This window comes from Protopterus annectens, chromosome 4.part0 (genome assembly GCF_019279795.1).
Source record: "Protopterus annectens isolate FY-2018-M chromosome 4.part0, PAN1.0, whole genome shotgun sequence".
Classification (NCBI taxonomy): Eukaryota; Metazoa; Chordata; order Ceratodontiformes; family Protopteridae; genus Protopterus; species Protopterus annectens.
Genome location: NC_056733.1, coordinates 1,351,030,137 through 1,351,045,000, shown reverse-complemented (window position 1 = coordinate 1,351,045,000; position 14,864 = coordinate 1,351,030,137). Strand labels below are relative to the sequence as shown.

Genomic DNA, 14,864 nt, shown 5'->3' with positions numbered 1-14,864 from the left:
GAACACAATGCAGTGCAGTTCTGTACATTTCTGAATGGTGTTGTTCACCTTTATGTTTTAGCCTAGTAGTCCACATTGTTTATACCCTCCTGCATGTTATATGATGCAGCTCTACTCTTAAATAAAATGCTTGATGACATTACTGATACCATGCTCAGTATTAATAAATGACCACTCCTTTATTGACAATGTATGTGATTCAGATGGAAAGCTGTCAATGATCATTCTAACATAACCTTAGCCTTAATAAATAGCCCTCTTCCAGAACACCTGGTATAATCTTTCAATGCATGTATGTTTACACAAGATGCCATACTATGAGCCTTAACTAAAACAGTATGCCTTCCATCCAGTGCTAACAAGGATTATTGTGGTGGCAACAGAGCCCATTTCAATAAATGTCTTTGAAATACGACACAATTAATAAACTGCATAATTTAATAAGAAAATACAATTTAACTAAAAATAATAAAAAACACAGAATAACTTAATGGGTACACAACCATAGAGAAAGGACTAAGCTTGCCCAAAGTGAAATGACATCATGCTGACAGTCTGCAAGTTTATAATCCCTGTAAAAAAAAACATCAAACTGCCAACCACAGTTAAAGCTAATGAAAAACAAAAAGCTAGGATACAACCTGCATCCTTAATAAATAAATAAATAAAAAACTAATGAGACACAAAAATAAAAGCTAAACTAAATAAGAGAAACCTCAGGAATCCAGGCAGCAGCCTCTTAACTCTTAACAGGAATTAGAGTAAGTGCCTGCAGCATTGCTCTGGATATATTCCTGTACCTTAGCAGTAGGGTCTGTTCACCCACCCCCAATGCCATCTTCTATATTCCCCACTAAATGCAAATAGAGTTAGAGTGGGGAAAAAGTTTGAGCTTTCCTCTGCTTTCTGTCAACACTGAACTTCAGTTGATGGAAGAAAGATACTTTCTTGACTGTCATGCATAACTTCTCAACAAATGAGCTGCTGGTACTAGTATGCATGGCCATTTCACAATGCAGATGTTACCTCTGAATCTTACCAATAAACTTCTGATTCCTCAGAAAAATATATACATGTATATGTCTTGTTACTCTGTCTATATTCTACATCAGCAATACCTGTACTAAAAAAGTTTTCACAATATGCAGCTTTTTGCCACTAATTATTTTCAGTTTTGCAATGACTGCAGAGGTTGGAGCTTAAGAACTATGTGAAGACAAGCTGCTATGGAAGACAGTGCCTAAAAGACATGGAGCCTTACTTCCAGGTGACAATTTCAATAATTAAGTAATCTGGGGTGCAATTTCTAAAAGTGCACAAAGCCAGTGCAGCTATCAAACAGTCTGTGGCTGAAATTCTATATAATCCTATATATCCCCTTTCACCGTTTCCTTAATGCACTCAGTATGTCTATAAAACACAAAATGCAGCTTAGTCATCTCTGATGCTATTAACATTATATTTCTTTTCCTGCTAATAGCTAAAGCAGGTACTCCAGGGGTACAGTCATATGATTCTCCTTTGCCTCACCTTGTATCTTGTAATATGGTTATAGCTGTGTGTTTAAAAGTCCATCAGGAACCATACACACTGTTTCTCTGATGGTGCTGTGATCTTCCTAAGTATAATCTGAACGAGCTTTAAACAAGTATAATTCCTCAAGAAACAGAGCTTGGTTGTCCCTTCACTGGGCTGCATCTGTCAACACTGTGAAGCTAGCCAATCTCTGTTTTGTTGCTTACTAAGAACACCCTGCTTACCTTCTAATATCTGCAAATGATGCTGAGACCTAGAGATCGATTTTCTGACACTGATAAGATACTGTAATAAGCAGACTAACCTTATGGGCAGCACCTTCCAACATGGTTCAGCTACTTCATAATTATTGTGTCCTTGAAAAGAAGTGGTAGATTCAAGCACTGATCATTTATCTTACTACCAGTCTAACCAGAACTAGCAGCTGCAAGGATTTACTAGTTTTTTAAATACTTTGTACAACACGCTGATAATAGCTTGCTTGTCATTCAAGAATAACACTATAACATTATACAAACACCTTCAAGAAATGCTCTGCGGCTCAGACTGTGCCCCTTAAAAGGTCCTCTCAGAAACCCTACAGTCTTTCTTTTGCAAGCAATGCCAGCTGTCATGTTAAAAACACATTATCACTCAAAATATGAATGAACAAAGTAAATGTGCCTAACAAAATTCTTATCCATTCTATTCTATATCACCCAAAAAACTGTCCCTCCGCTAGCAACCTAGTAGTCCTATATTCATATTCATTCATTCACATTCATGTAACAGAACATTAAAGTCATCCAATAAACTACTTCTGAAAGTCAGTAAGTTGAACAACCATTATGGTGATTCCCTTTACTCTTACAAAATTGCCAAAGCTTGGAATGACATACCTCAGTCTATACTCAACACCAGCAATACTGCCAATTTCAAATATTTGTTGAAGGAGCACCTTAATATTTTCTGGCTCTGCACATACATCAGTCCTGGCTAGCTGACTAAAAGACATAATCCAATACTCACCTGCTCTTCCTCCCTTCTCCACTCTGCTGTCTGCTTCCACTTTTTAATTAATTAACGCTGGGATTCATGAAGCTCGGCGCAAGGACAGCGGTAGGTTTGTGCCGACAGTGTGGCGTGAAGATGGCGCAGTAGCGCCAAATGCATATTAATGAAGGCACGCTGCCGCCACAGCCATGTGCACAGGAAAGGAACGCGAGTGCATAGGGCATGTCGAAGTGCCACACGGAGGCGTGGAAATGCCAGCTGTCGACGTGCAACTTAAAATGCTTGCATATAACAAGTTGCGAGATAGTAATCACATCTGTTAGTGTCCGTGGATACTGAAACGTATGCAAAGCATTCAAGAAAGTTCTTGCGAACACAAAATGAAGAAGCAAGCACAAATGCACAGTAGGGAATAACGGGTCCCTATCCCACGAACAAATGACATGGAAGACCATGTGGCCGTAGTCCAACGCAGTGTAGATAGCTATACCAAGTGGAAGTGAAACGCATCATATGTTAGCAAGCCACCAGTAGGTATGTCCAGCCCAATGGTGAGGGTCACCAGCTGACCCATAATGTGAGGGAGGGTACACAGCTGGGCAGATGTGTCCATAACAAAATACACGATAAATGTACATATCTAGCGACCGTATCTCCGAATCATATCTCACAAGGCATGTAATAGTCACATACAAAAGGTATGTCCGCATTTCACATACCAAATGTGATAGGAAATACAATAAGCATGTAAACGAAACATAAGGAGCATATAAGCAGCTACAACAATAAGGAAACATGTAGGCTGAAAGGAACAGTATTATCCGTACCGTCGACTGTGGGGACGTGTTGTCCAGTACATTCCTATATGTGTACGGAATATATCCCATCCTGGACATAGGAAAAGGTGGCATCCTACCAATGAGTAGAACAGTCTGCCAAAATCCAGAAATCAGGGGTACAAGCCGAACTTGTCAGGATGTGTCACAGTTTAACGGGTATACCAACCATGTAATGAAAGTTAAGTATGGGCGAGTACTTATGTGCGTGAGGTATAGCATGTGGAAAGCAAACATGGCAGGGTAGTCCACACAACTATACAGGTACCCAACACATGTAGGGTATTCAATGTGTTACTCTGGCCGTGTCATGGGCCAACAACCAAAGCAATGATGTATGGGGTGTGAGGAATCTGTGTGTGTGTGGGGGGATGGGTAATGGTATAATCCTCCAAGGCGATACTGTGTCATATGCAGAATAGGTGAATCGGAGGTGTATGAGGGAGCAGCGGGTGAAGCTGAAAGAAACACAAACACATGTATAAACAGCTGCAATACAACCAGACAGGGCATACTGTAGAACACCATCCCACAAACATATGAATATTGAAATGTGCGATACAAATGTATAGACATGTCACCGGCACATACCCACAGATTGGTCCTGATGGAACTGGCCATAACAAATGCAACACACCTGGATGCATAATGGACTACCCAGCATCCCCTCCACATCACACAACCCGCTCCCTTACCTGAACGTCCACCAAATCCAGCCATACTTGGCCTACTGGTTTGGTGCAGCCACAGCTACACATAGTGACCACTACGCATATGTAGTAGATAATGTCACCCTAGGCAGTTGCAGGAGTGCACACTATGTATCCCTGTGTTCGGTATTCATCTTGTTTTGGACCGGTCCAATTTTTGGGATATCCCTCATGGGATACGTAACCTGTGTAAACATTAGAATGGAAGACATGAAGTCCAGTCCAGTAGATATCTGGACACAGGTTGGAATATGCATTAGAGGTGCACGACACTGTCCAGCCCTAAATGGTCATGCATAACCTACTACCCAGGATCAAACACCTGCCCGTGACGCATGTGTCCCAACATGAATAAGCGGGAGAATATATTGCACACATTCGCACAGTGGCACATGGTATAAGGGTGATGAAGGCACTGATGTAAACAGGATACCCCTGATCCACTGTGTGAGGGACAATTAATGTGTGTATAGGTGTGACCTGACCAACAATGGTACAATGCCAAATGTCTTGTGACCGTAGGGAATAACTATGCACCATACTGCATGTAACAGTTGCCGAAAACATTCACGTCAGGATAGAATAAACATAATTCGTATAAGAAACAGCAAACAACAAAAGTGCCAAAGGTATAAGGCTTACAGCTAGGAAACAAATGACTGTTCTAAACCTGCAATGACCATGGCTATGTGTTGGGCCAAACAATCTGGTGTCCGCAGTAGGGTTCTCATCTGTCCTGCTTTCCGAGGGATAGTCCATCATTGGACAGTTGTGTCCTGACAAAAGACATTGCAAATGGCAAATGTCCTGGGATTGTAGGACATAATCATGTCCCATATGTTATGTAATAGTAGCAGAAAATAATTATTGCAGTATCTACAATACCTAAATGTTACAAGAAACAGAATAAGCAAATAAACTGCTACAACAATAGGCTTTAATGTAGGCAAATAAGTAAAGTTCTATCCGTTGTACTGACCATGGGTATGTGCCGGCTTGTAAAACCTGGTGTGTTCTGAAAATGTCCCATCTTGGCCATTTGACAAGGTGCCAACCCTAGTCACCGGAATACAGCACACCCGTACATATGACAGTCAACGATACCAATGGTCAGAGCATTTACACAATAACTGGCCAGACCCTTAAAAACTCGCAAAGCCAGTGCCCTTTGGGGGAAAGGTGTTGAATGAGAATGACTACTTACAACAATGAAGAGTACTAGATGCATTTAACTTCAGAGAATTAGTAGTATTATGAATCTGTCAACATGTTCCAAGTTAAAAGTAGTAATATGGTACAGCTCCTCGTGGTGGCCAGCAGTGTTCCTCTAGCAGCAGAGACCAGAAAAGACTACCTTTCCAGATTTTAAGTATTTTTCTTGGCTTTTTCGACTTTTTGTGCCTTTCGACTACTGTTTCTGCTTATTTTATCAAAGTTTGCACTGTTTTTTCTGTGTTTATAAGTTACAACTGTTTACTGCACTTGCTAGTTTAAGTTTTGCCTAAAAGTTAAACTACAGGCTAATACACTCAAGTGTACTAGCTTTTGATAGCATTTAATCGAAAATCATAGCATTTATTGTGTTTTCTGCTTGTCTGTAAAAAAAACTTGAAAAAACAAAAAAAAATATCCTTGCTTTCCATACTTTCCTAAACTAGTGTTCCAGAGACCAGATTTTGCTGATCCCTGGGCTTTGTCTTGGTTCCTGTTTTCTCCATTTTCCTTGTTTGGTCAAGGGTAGTTTCTTTACTCACTAGTGGGAGTAGGGAGTACTGAACTGCCTGTTTGTCCTCAGAGGAGTGGTTTAAGGCAGTAACTTGTAGTTTATTGGCCATTTTGGGTCATTTCCTGTCTTTTCCAGCCCCTGCTATAAAGCACGTTTTAGCGGGCTTTTCCAGCTATTGAGAACTCAGCACAGCTCCTCGTGGTGGCCAGCAGTGTTCCTCTAGCAGCAGAGACCAGAAAAGACTACCTTTCCAGATTTTAAGTATTTTTCTTGGCTTTTTTGACTTTTTGTGCCTTTCGACTACTGTTTCTGCTTATTTTATCAAAGTTTGCACTGTTTTCTCTGTGTTTATAAGTTACAACTGTTTACTGCACTTGCTAGTTTAAGTTTTGCCTAAAAGTTAAACTACAGGCTAATACACTCAAGTGTACTAGCTTTTGATAGCATTTAATCGAAAATCATAGCATTTATTGTGTTTTCTGCTTGTCTGTAAAAAAAACTTGAAAAAAACAAAAAAAAAATATCCTTGCTTTCCATACTTTCCTAAACTAGTGTTCCAGAGACCAGATTTTGCTGATCCCTGGGCTTTGTCTCAGTTCCTGTTTTCTCCATTTTCCTTGTTTGGTCAAGGGGTAGTTTCTTTACTCACTAGTGGGAGTAGGGAGTACTGAACTGCCTGTTTGTCCTCAGAGGAGTGGTTTAAGGCAGTAACTTGTAGTTTATTGGCCATTTTGGGTCATTTCCTGTCTTTTCCAGCCCCCTGCTATAAAGCATGTTTTAGCGGGCTTTTCCAGCTATTGAGAACTCAGCACAGCTCCTCGTGGTGGCCAGCAGTGTTCCTCTAGCAGCAGAGACCAGAAAAGACTACCTTTCCAGATTTTAAGTATTTTTCTTGGCTTTTTCGACTTTTTGTGCCTTTCGACTACTGTTTCTGCTTATTTTATCAAAGTTTGCACTGTTTGTTCTGTGTTTATAAGTTACAACTGTTTACTGCACTTGCTAGTTTAAGTTTTGCCTAAAAGTTAAACTACAGGCTAATACACTCAAGTGTACTAGCTTTTGATAGCATTTAATCGAAAATCATAGCATTTATTGTGTTTTCTGCTTGTCTGTAAAAAACTTGAAAAAAACAAAAAAAAAAATATCCTTGCTTTCCATACTTTCCTAAACTAGTGTTCCAGAGACCAGATTTTGCTGATCCCTGGGCTTTGTCTTGGTTCCTGTTTTCTCCATTTTCCTTGTTTGGTCAAGGGTAGTTTCTTTACTCACTAGTGGGAGTAGGGAGTACTGAACTGCCTGTTTGTCCTCAGAGGAGTGGTTTAAGGCAGTAACTTGTAGTTTATTGGCCATTTTGGGTCATTTCCTGTCTTTTCCAGCCCCTGCTATAAAGCACGTTTTAGCGGGCTTTTCCAGCTATTGAGAACTCAGCACAGCTCCTCGTGGTGGCCAGCAGTGTTCCTCTAGCAGCAGAGACCAGAAAGACTACCTTTCCAGATTTTAAGTATTTTTCTTGGCTTTTTCGATCTTTTGTGCCTTTCGACTACTGTTTCTGCTTATTTTATCAAAGTTTGCACTGTTTTTCTGTGTTTATAAGTTACAACTGTTTACTGCACTTGCTAGTTTAAGTTTTGCCTAAAAGTTAAACTACAGGCTAATACACTCAAGTGTACTAGCTTTTGATAGCATTTAATCGAAAATCATAGCATTTATTGTGTTTTCTGCTTGTCTGTAAAAAAACTTGAAAGAAACAAAAAAAAATATCCTTGCTTTCCATACTTTCCTAAACTAGTGTTCCAGAGACCAGATTTTGCTGATCCCTGGGCTTTGTCTTCGTTCCTGTTTTCTCCATTTTCCTTGTTTGGTCAAGGGGTAGTTTCTTTACTCACTAGTGGGAGTAGGGAGTACTGAACTGCCTGTTTGTCCTCAGAGGAGTGGTTTAAGGCAGTAACTTGTAGTTTATTGGCCATTTTGGGTCATTTCCTGTCTTTTCCAGCCCCCTGCTATAAAGCACGTTTTAGCGGGCTTTTCCAGCTATTGAGAACTCAGCACAGCTCCTCGTGGTGGCCAGCAGTGTTCCTCTAGCAGCAGAGACCAGAAAAGACTACCTTTCCAGATTTTAAGTATTTTCTTGGCTTTTCGACTTTTTGTGCCTTTCGACTACTGTTTCTGCTTATTTTATCAAAGTTTGCACTGTTTTTTCTGTGTTTATAAGTTACAACTGTTTACTGCACTTGCTAGTTTAAGTTTTGCCTAAAAGTTAAACTACAGGCTAATACACTCAAGTGTACTAGCTTTTGATAGCATTTAATCGAAAATCATAGCATTTATTGTGTTTTCTGCTTGTCTGTAAAAAACTTGAAAAAACAAAAAAAAATATCCTTGCTTTCCATACTTTCCTAAACTAGTGTTCCAGAGACCAGATTTTGCTGATCCCTGGGCTTTGTCTTGGTTCCTGTTTTCTCCATTTTCCTTGTTTGGTCAAGGGGTAGTTTCTTTACTCACTAGTGGGAGTAGGGAGTACTGAACTGCCTGTTTGTCCTCAGAGGAGTGGTTTAAGGCAGTAACTTGTAGTTTATTGGCCATTTTGGGTCATTTCCTGTCTTTTCCAGCCCCTGCTATAAAGCACGTTTTAGCGGGCTTTTCCAGCTACTGAGAACTCAGCACAGCTCCTCGTGGTGGCCAGCAGTGTTCCTCTAGCAGCAGAGACCAGAAAAGACTACCTTTCCAGATTTTAAGTATTTTTCTTGGCTTTTTCGACTTTTTGTGCCTTTCGACTACTGTTTCTGCTTATTTTATCAAAGTTTGCACTGTTTTTTCTGTGTTTATAAGTTACAACTGTTTACTGCACTTGCTAGTTTAAGTTTTGCCTAAAAGTTAAACTACAGGCTAATACACTCAAGTGTACTAGCTTTTGATAGCATTTAATCGAAAATCATAGCATTTATTGTGTTTTCTGCTTGTCTGTAAAAAAAACTTGAAAAAAACAAAAAAAATATCCTTGCTTTCCATACTTTCCTAAACTAGTGTTCCAGAGACCAGATTTTGCTGATCCCTGGGCTTTGTCTTGGTTCCTGTTTTCTCCATTTTCCTTGTTTGGTCAAGGGGTAGTTTCTTTACTCACTAGTGGGAGTAGGGAGTACTGAACTGCCTGTTTGTCCTCAGAGGAGTGGTTTAAGGCAGTAACTTGTAGTTTATTGGCCATTTTGGGTCATTTCCTGTCTTTTCCAGCCCCCTGCTATAAAGCACGTTTTAGCGGGCTTTTCCAGCTATTGAGAACTCAGCACAGCTCCTCGTGGTGGCCAGCAGTGTTCCTCTAGCAGCAGAGACCAGAAAAGACTACCTTTCCAGATTTTAAGTATTTTTCTTGGCTTTTCGACTTTTTGTGCCTTTCGACTACTGTTTCTGCTTATTTTATCAAAGTTTGCACTGTTTTTCTGTGTTTATAAGTTACAACTGTTTACTGCACTTGCTAGTTTAAGTTTTGCCTAAAAGTTAAACTACAGGCTAATACACTCAAGTGTACTAGCTTTTGATAGCATTTAATCGAAAATCATAGCATTTATTGTGTTTTCTGCTTGTCTGTAAAAAACTTGAAAAAACAAAAAAAAATATCCTTGCTTTCCATACTTTCCTAAACTAGTGTTCCAGAGACCAGATTTTGCTGATCCCTGGGCTTTGTCTTGGTTCCTGTTTTCTCCATTTTCCTTGTTTGGTCAAGGGGTAGTTTCTTTACTCACTAGTGGGAGTAGGGAGTACTGAACTGCCTGTTTGTCCTCAGAGGAGTGGTTTAAGGCAGTAACTTGTAGTTTATTGGCCATTTTGGGTCATTTCCTGTCTTTTCCAGCCCCCTGCTATAAAGCACGTTTTGGCGGGCTTTTCCAGCTATTGAGAACTCAGCACAGCTCCTCGTGGTGGCCAGCAGTGTTCCTCTAGCAGCAGAGACCAGAAAAGACTACCTTTCCAGATTTTAAGTATTTTTCTTGGCTTTTTCGACTTTTTGTGCCTTTCGACTACTGTTTCTGCTTATTTTATCAAAGTTTGCACTGTTTTTTCTGTGTTTATAAGTTAAAACTGTTTACTGCACTTGCTAGTTTAAGTTTTGCCTAAAAGTTAAACTACAGGCTAATACACTCAAGTGTACTAGCTTTTGATAGCATTTAATCGAAAATCATAGCATTTATTGTGTTTTCTGCTTGTCTGTAAAAAAACTTGAAAAAAACAAAAAAAATATCCTTGCTTTCCATACTTTCCTAAACTAGTGTTCCAGAGACCAGATTTTGCTGATCCCTGGGCTTTGTCTTGGTTCCTGTTTTCTCCATTTTCCTTGTTTGGTCAAGGGGTAGTTTCTTTACTCACTAGTGGGAGTAGGGAGTACTGAACTGCCTGTTTGTCCTCAGAGGAGTGGTTTAAGGCAGTAACTTGTAGTTTATTGGCCATTTTGGGTCATTTCCTGTCTTTTCCAGCCCCCTGCTATAAAGCACGTTTTGGCGGGCTTTTCCAGCTATTGAGAACTCAGCACAGCTCCTCGTGGTGGCCAGCAGTGTTCCTCTAGCAGCAGAGACCAGAAAGACTACCTTTCCAGATTTTAAGTATTTTTCTTGGCTTTTCGACTTTTTGTGCCTTTCGACTACTGTTTCTGCTTATTTTATCAAAGTTTGCACTGTTTTTCTGTGTTTATAAGTTACAACTGTTTACTGCACTTGCTAGTTTAAGTTTTGCCTAAAAGTTAAACTACAGGCTAATACACTCAAGTGTACTAGCTTTTGATAGCATTTAATCGAAAATCATAGCATTTATTGTGTTTTCTGCTTGTCTGTAAAAAACTTGAAAAAACAAAAAAGAAAAATATCCTTGCTTTCCATACTTTCCTAAACTAGTGTTCCAGAGACCAGATTTTGCTGATCCCTGGGCTTTGTCTTGGTTCCTGTTTTCTCCATTTTCCTTGTTTGGTCAAGGGGTAGTTTCTTTACTCACTAGTGGGAGTAGGGAGTACTGAACTGCCTGTTTGTCCTCAGAGGAGTGGTTTAAGGCAGTAACTTGTAGTTTATTGGCCATTTTGGGTCATTTCCTGTCTTTTCCAGCCCCCTGCTATAAAGCATGTTTTAGCGGGCTTTTCCAGCTATTGAGAACTCAGCACAGCTCCTCGTGGTGGCCAGCAGTGTTCCTCTAGCAGCAGAGACCAGAAAAGACTACCTTTCCAGATTTTAAGTATTTTTCTTGGCTTTTTCGACTTTTTGTGCCTTTCGACTACTGTTTCTGCTTATTTTATCAAAGTTTGCACTGTTTTTTCTGTGTTTATAAGTTACAACTGTTTACTGCACTTGCTAGTTTAAGTTTTGCCTACAAGTTAAACTACAGGCTAATACACTCAAGTGTACTAGCTTTTGATAGCATTTAATCGAAAATCATAGCATTTATTGTGTTTTCTGCTTGTCTGTAAAAAAACTTGAAAAAAACAAAAAAAATATCCTTGCTTTCCATACTTTCCTAAACTAGTGTTCCAGAGACCAGATTTTGCTGATCCCTGGGCTTTGTCTTGGTTCCTGTTTTCTCCATTTTCCTTGTTTGGTCAAGGGGTAGTTTCTTTACTCACTAGTGGGAGTAGGGAGTACTGAACTGCCTGTTTGTCCTCAGAGGAGTGGTTTAAGGCAGTAACTTGTAGTTTATTGGCCATTTTGGGTCATTTCCTGTCTTTTCCAGCCCCCTGCTATAAAGCACGTTTTAGCGGGCTTTTCCAGCTATTGAGAACTCAGCACAGCTCCTCGTGGTGGCCAGCAGTGTTCCTCTAGCAGCAGAGACCAGAAAAGACTACCTTTCCAGATTTTAAGTATTTTTCTTGGCTTTTTTGACTTTTTGTGCCTTTCGACTACTGTTTCTGCTTATTTTATCAAAGTTTGCACTGTTTTCTCTGTGTTTATAAGTTACAACTGTTTACTGCACTTGCTAGTTTAAGTTTTGCCTAAAAGTTAAACTACAGGCTAATACACTCAAGTGTACTAGCTTTTGATAGCATTTAATCGAAAATCATAGCATTTATTGTGTTTTCTGCTTGTCTGTAAAAAAACTTGAAAAAACAAAAAAAAAATATCCTTGCTTTCCATACTTTCCTAAACTAGTGTTCCAGAGACCAGATTTTGCTGATCCCTGGGCTTTGTCTTGGTTCCTGTTTCTCCATTTTCCTTGTTTGGTCAAGGGGTAGTTTCTTTACTCACTAGTGGGAGTAGGGAGTACTGAACTGCCTGTTTGTCCTCAGAGGAGTGGTTTAAGGCAGTAACTTGTAGTTTATTGGCCATTTGGGTCATTTCCTGTCTTTTCCAGCCCCTGCTATAAAGCACGTTTTGGCGGGCTTTTCCAGCTATTGAGAACTCAGCACAGCTCCTCGTGGTGGCCAGCAGTGTTCCTCTAGCAGCAGAGACCAGAAAAGACTACCTTTCCAGATTTTAAGTATTTTTCTTGGCTTTTCGACTTTTTGTGCCTTTCGACTACTGTTTCTGCTTATTTTATCAAAGTTTGCACTGTTTTCTCTGTGTTTATAAGTTACAACTGTTTACTGCACTTGCTAGTTTAAGTTTTGCCTAAAAGTTAAACTACAGGCTAATACACTCAAGTGTACTGGCTTTTGATAGCATTTAATCGAAAATCATAGCATTTATTGTGTTTTCTGCTTGTCTGTAAAAAACTTGCAAAAAACAAAAAAAAAAAATATCCTTGCTTTCCATACTTTCCTAAACTAGTGTTCCAGAGACCAGATTTTGCTGATCCCTGGGCTTTGTCTTGGTTCCTGTTTTCTCCATTTTCCTTGTTTGGGCAATGGGTAGTTTCTTTACTCACTAGTGGGAGTAGGGAGTACTGAACTGCCTGTTTGTCCTCAGAGGAGTGGTTTAAGGCAGTAACTTGTAGTTTATTGGCCATTTTGGGTCATTTCCTGTCTTTTCCAGCCTCGTGCTGTAAAGCACATTTTGGCGGGCTTTTCCAGCTATTGAGAAGTCAGCACAGCTCCTCGTGGTGGCCAGCAGTGTTCCTCTAGCAGCAGAGACCAGAAAGGACTACCTTTCCACATTTTGAGTATTTTCTTGGCTTTTCGACTTTTTGTGCCTTCGACTACTGTTTCTGCTTATTTTATCAAAGTTTGCACTGTTTTCTGTGTTTATAAGTTACAACTGTTTACTGCACTTGCTAGTTTAAGTTTTGCCTAAAAGTTAAACTACAGGCTAATACACTCAAGTGTACTAGCTTTTGATAGCATTTAATCGAAAATCATAGCATTTATTGTGTTTTCTGCTTGTCTGTAAAAAAAAACTTGGAAAAAACAAAAAAAAAATATCCTTGCTTTCCATACTTTCCTAAACTAGTGTTCCAGAGACCAGATTTTGCTGATCCCTGGGCTTTGTCTTGGTTCCTGTTTTCTCCATTTTCCTTGTTTGGTCAAGGGGTAGTTTCTTTACTCACTAGTGGGAGTAGGGAGTACTGAACTGCCTGTTTGTCCTCAGAGGAGTGGTTTAAGGCAGTAACTTGTAGTTTATTGGCCATTTTGGGTCATTTCCTGTCTTTTCCAGTCCCCTGCTATAAAGCCGTTTAGCGGGCTTTTCCAGCTATTGAGAACTCAGCACAGCTCCTCGTGGTGGCCAGCAGTGTTCCTCTAGCAGCAGAGACCAGAAAAGACTACCTTTCCAGATTTTAAGTATTTTTCTTGGCTTTTTCGACTTTTTGTGCCTTTCGACTACTGTTTCTGCTTATTTTATCAAAGTTTGCACAGTTTTTTCTGTGTTTATAAGTTAAAACTGTTTACTGCACTTGCTAGTTTAAGTTTTGCCTAAAAGTTAAACTACAGGCTAATACACTCAAGTGTACTAGCTTTTGATAGCATTTAATCGAAAATCATAGCATTTATTGTGTTTTCTGCTTGTCTGTAAAAAAACTTGAAAAAAACAAAAAAAAAATATCCTTGCTTTCCATACTTTCCTAAACTAGTGTTCCAGAGACCAGATTTTGCTGATCCCTGGGCTTTGTCTTGGTTCCTGTTTTCTCCATTTTCCTTGTTTGGTCAAGGGGTAGTTTCTTTACTCACTAGTGGGAGTAGGGAGTACTGAACTGCCTGTTTGTCCTCAGAGGAGTGGTTTAAGGCAGTAACTTGTAGTTTATTGGCCATTTTGGGTCATTTCCTGTCTTTTCCAGCCCCCTGCTATAAAGCACGTTTTGGCGGGCTTTTCCAGCTATTGAGAACTCAGCACAGCTCCTCGTGGTGGCCAGCAGTGTTCCTCTAGCAGCAGAGACCAGAAAAGACTACCTTTCCAGATTTTAAGTATTTTTCTTGGCTTTTTCGACTTTTTGTGCCTTTCGACTACTGTTTCTGCTTATTTTATCAAAGTTTGCACTGTTTTTTCTGTGTTTATAAGTTACAACTGTTTACTGCACTTGCTAGTTTAAGTTTTGCCTAAAAGTTAAACTACAGGCTAATACACTCAAGTGTACTAGCTTTTGATAGCATTTAATCGAAAATCATAGCATTTATTGTGTTTTCTGCTTGTCTGTAAAAAAACTTGAAAAAACAAAAAAAAAATATCCTTGCTTTCCATACTTTCCTAAACTAGTGTTCCAGAGACCAGATTTTGCTGATCCCTGGGCTTTGTCTTGGTTCCTGTTTTCTCCATTTTCCTTGTTTGGTCAAGGGGTAGTTTCTTTACTCACTAGTGGGAGTAGGGAGTACTGAACTGCCTGTTTGTCCTCAGAGGAGTGGTTTAAGGCAGTAACTTGTAGTTTATTGGCCATTTTGGGTCATTTCCTGTCTTTTCCAGCCCCCTGCTATAAAGCACGTTTTAGCGGGCTTTTCCAGCTATTGAGAACTCAGCACAGCTCCTCGTGGTGGCCAGCAGTGTTCCTCTAGCAGCAGAGACCAGAAAAGACTACCTTTCAGATTTTAAGTATTTTTCTTGGCTTTTTCGACTTTTTGTGCCTTTCGACTACTGTTTCTGCTTATTTTATCTAAGTTTGCACTGTTTTTCTGTGTTTATAAGTTACAACTGTTTACTGCACTTGCTAGTTTAAGTTTTGCCTAAAAGTTAA

At 39.7% G+C, this 14,864-nt stretch overlaps 1 protein-coding gene across 8 annotated transcripts in view; it reads left to right on the top strand.

Annotated features, from left to right (window-relative positions):
• The window catches only part of ABLIM3 (actin binding LIM protein family member 3), a 3,936,655-nt gene that overhangs the window by 1,502,024 nt on the left and 2,419,767 nt on the right, over positions 1–14,864 (top strand). The window lies entirely within an intron of this gene.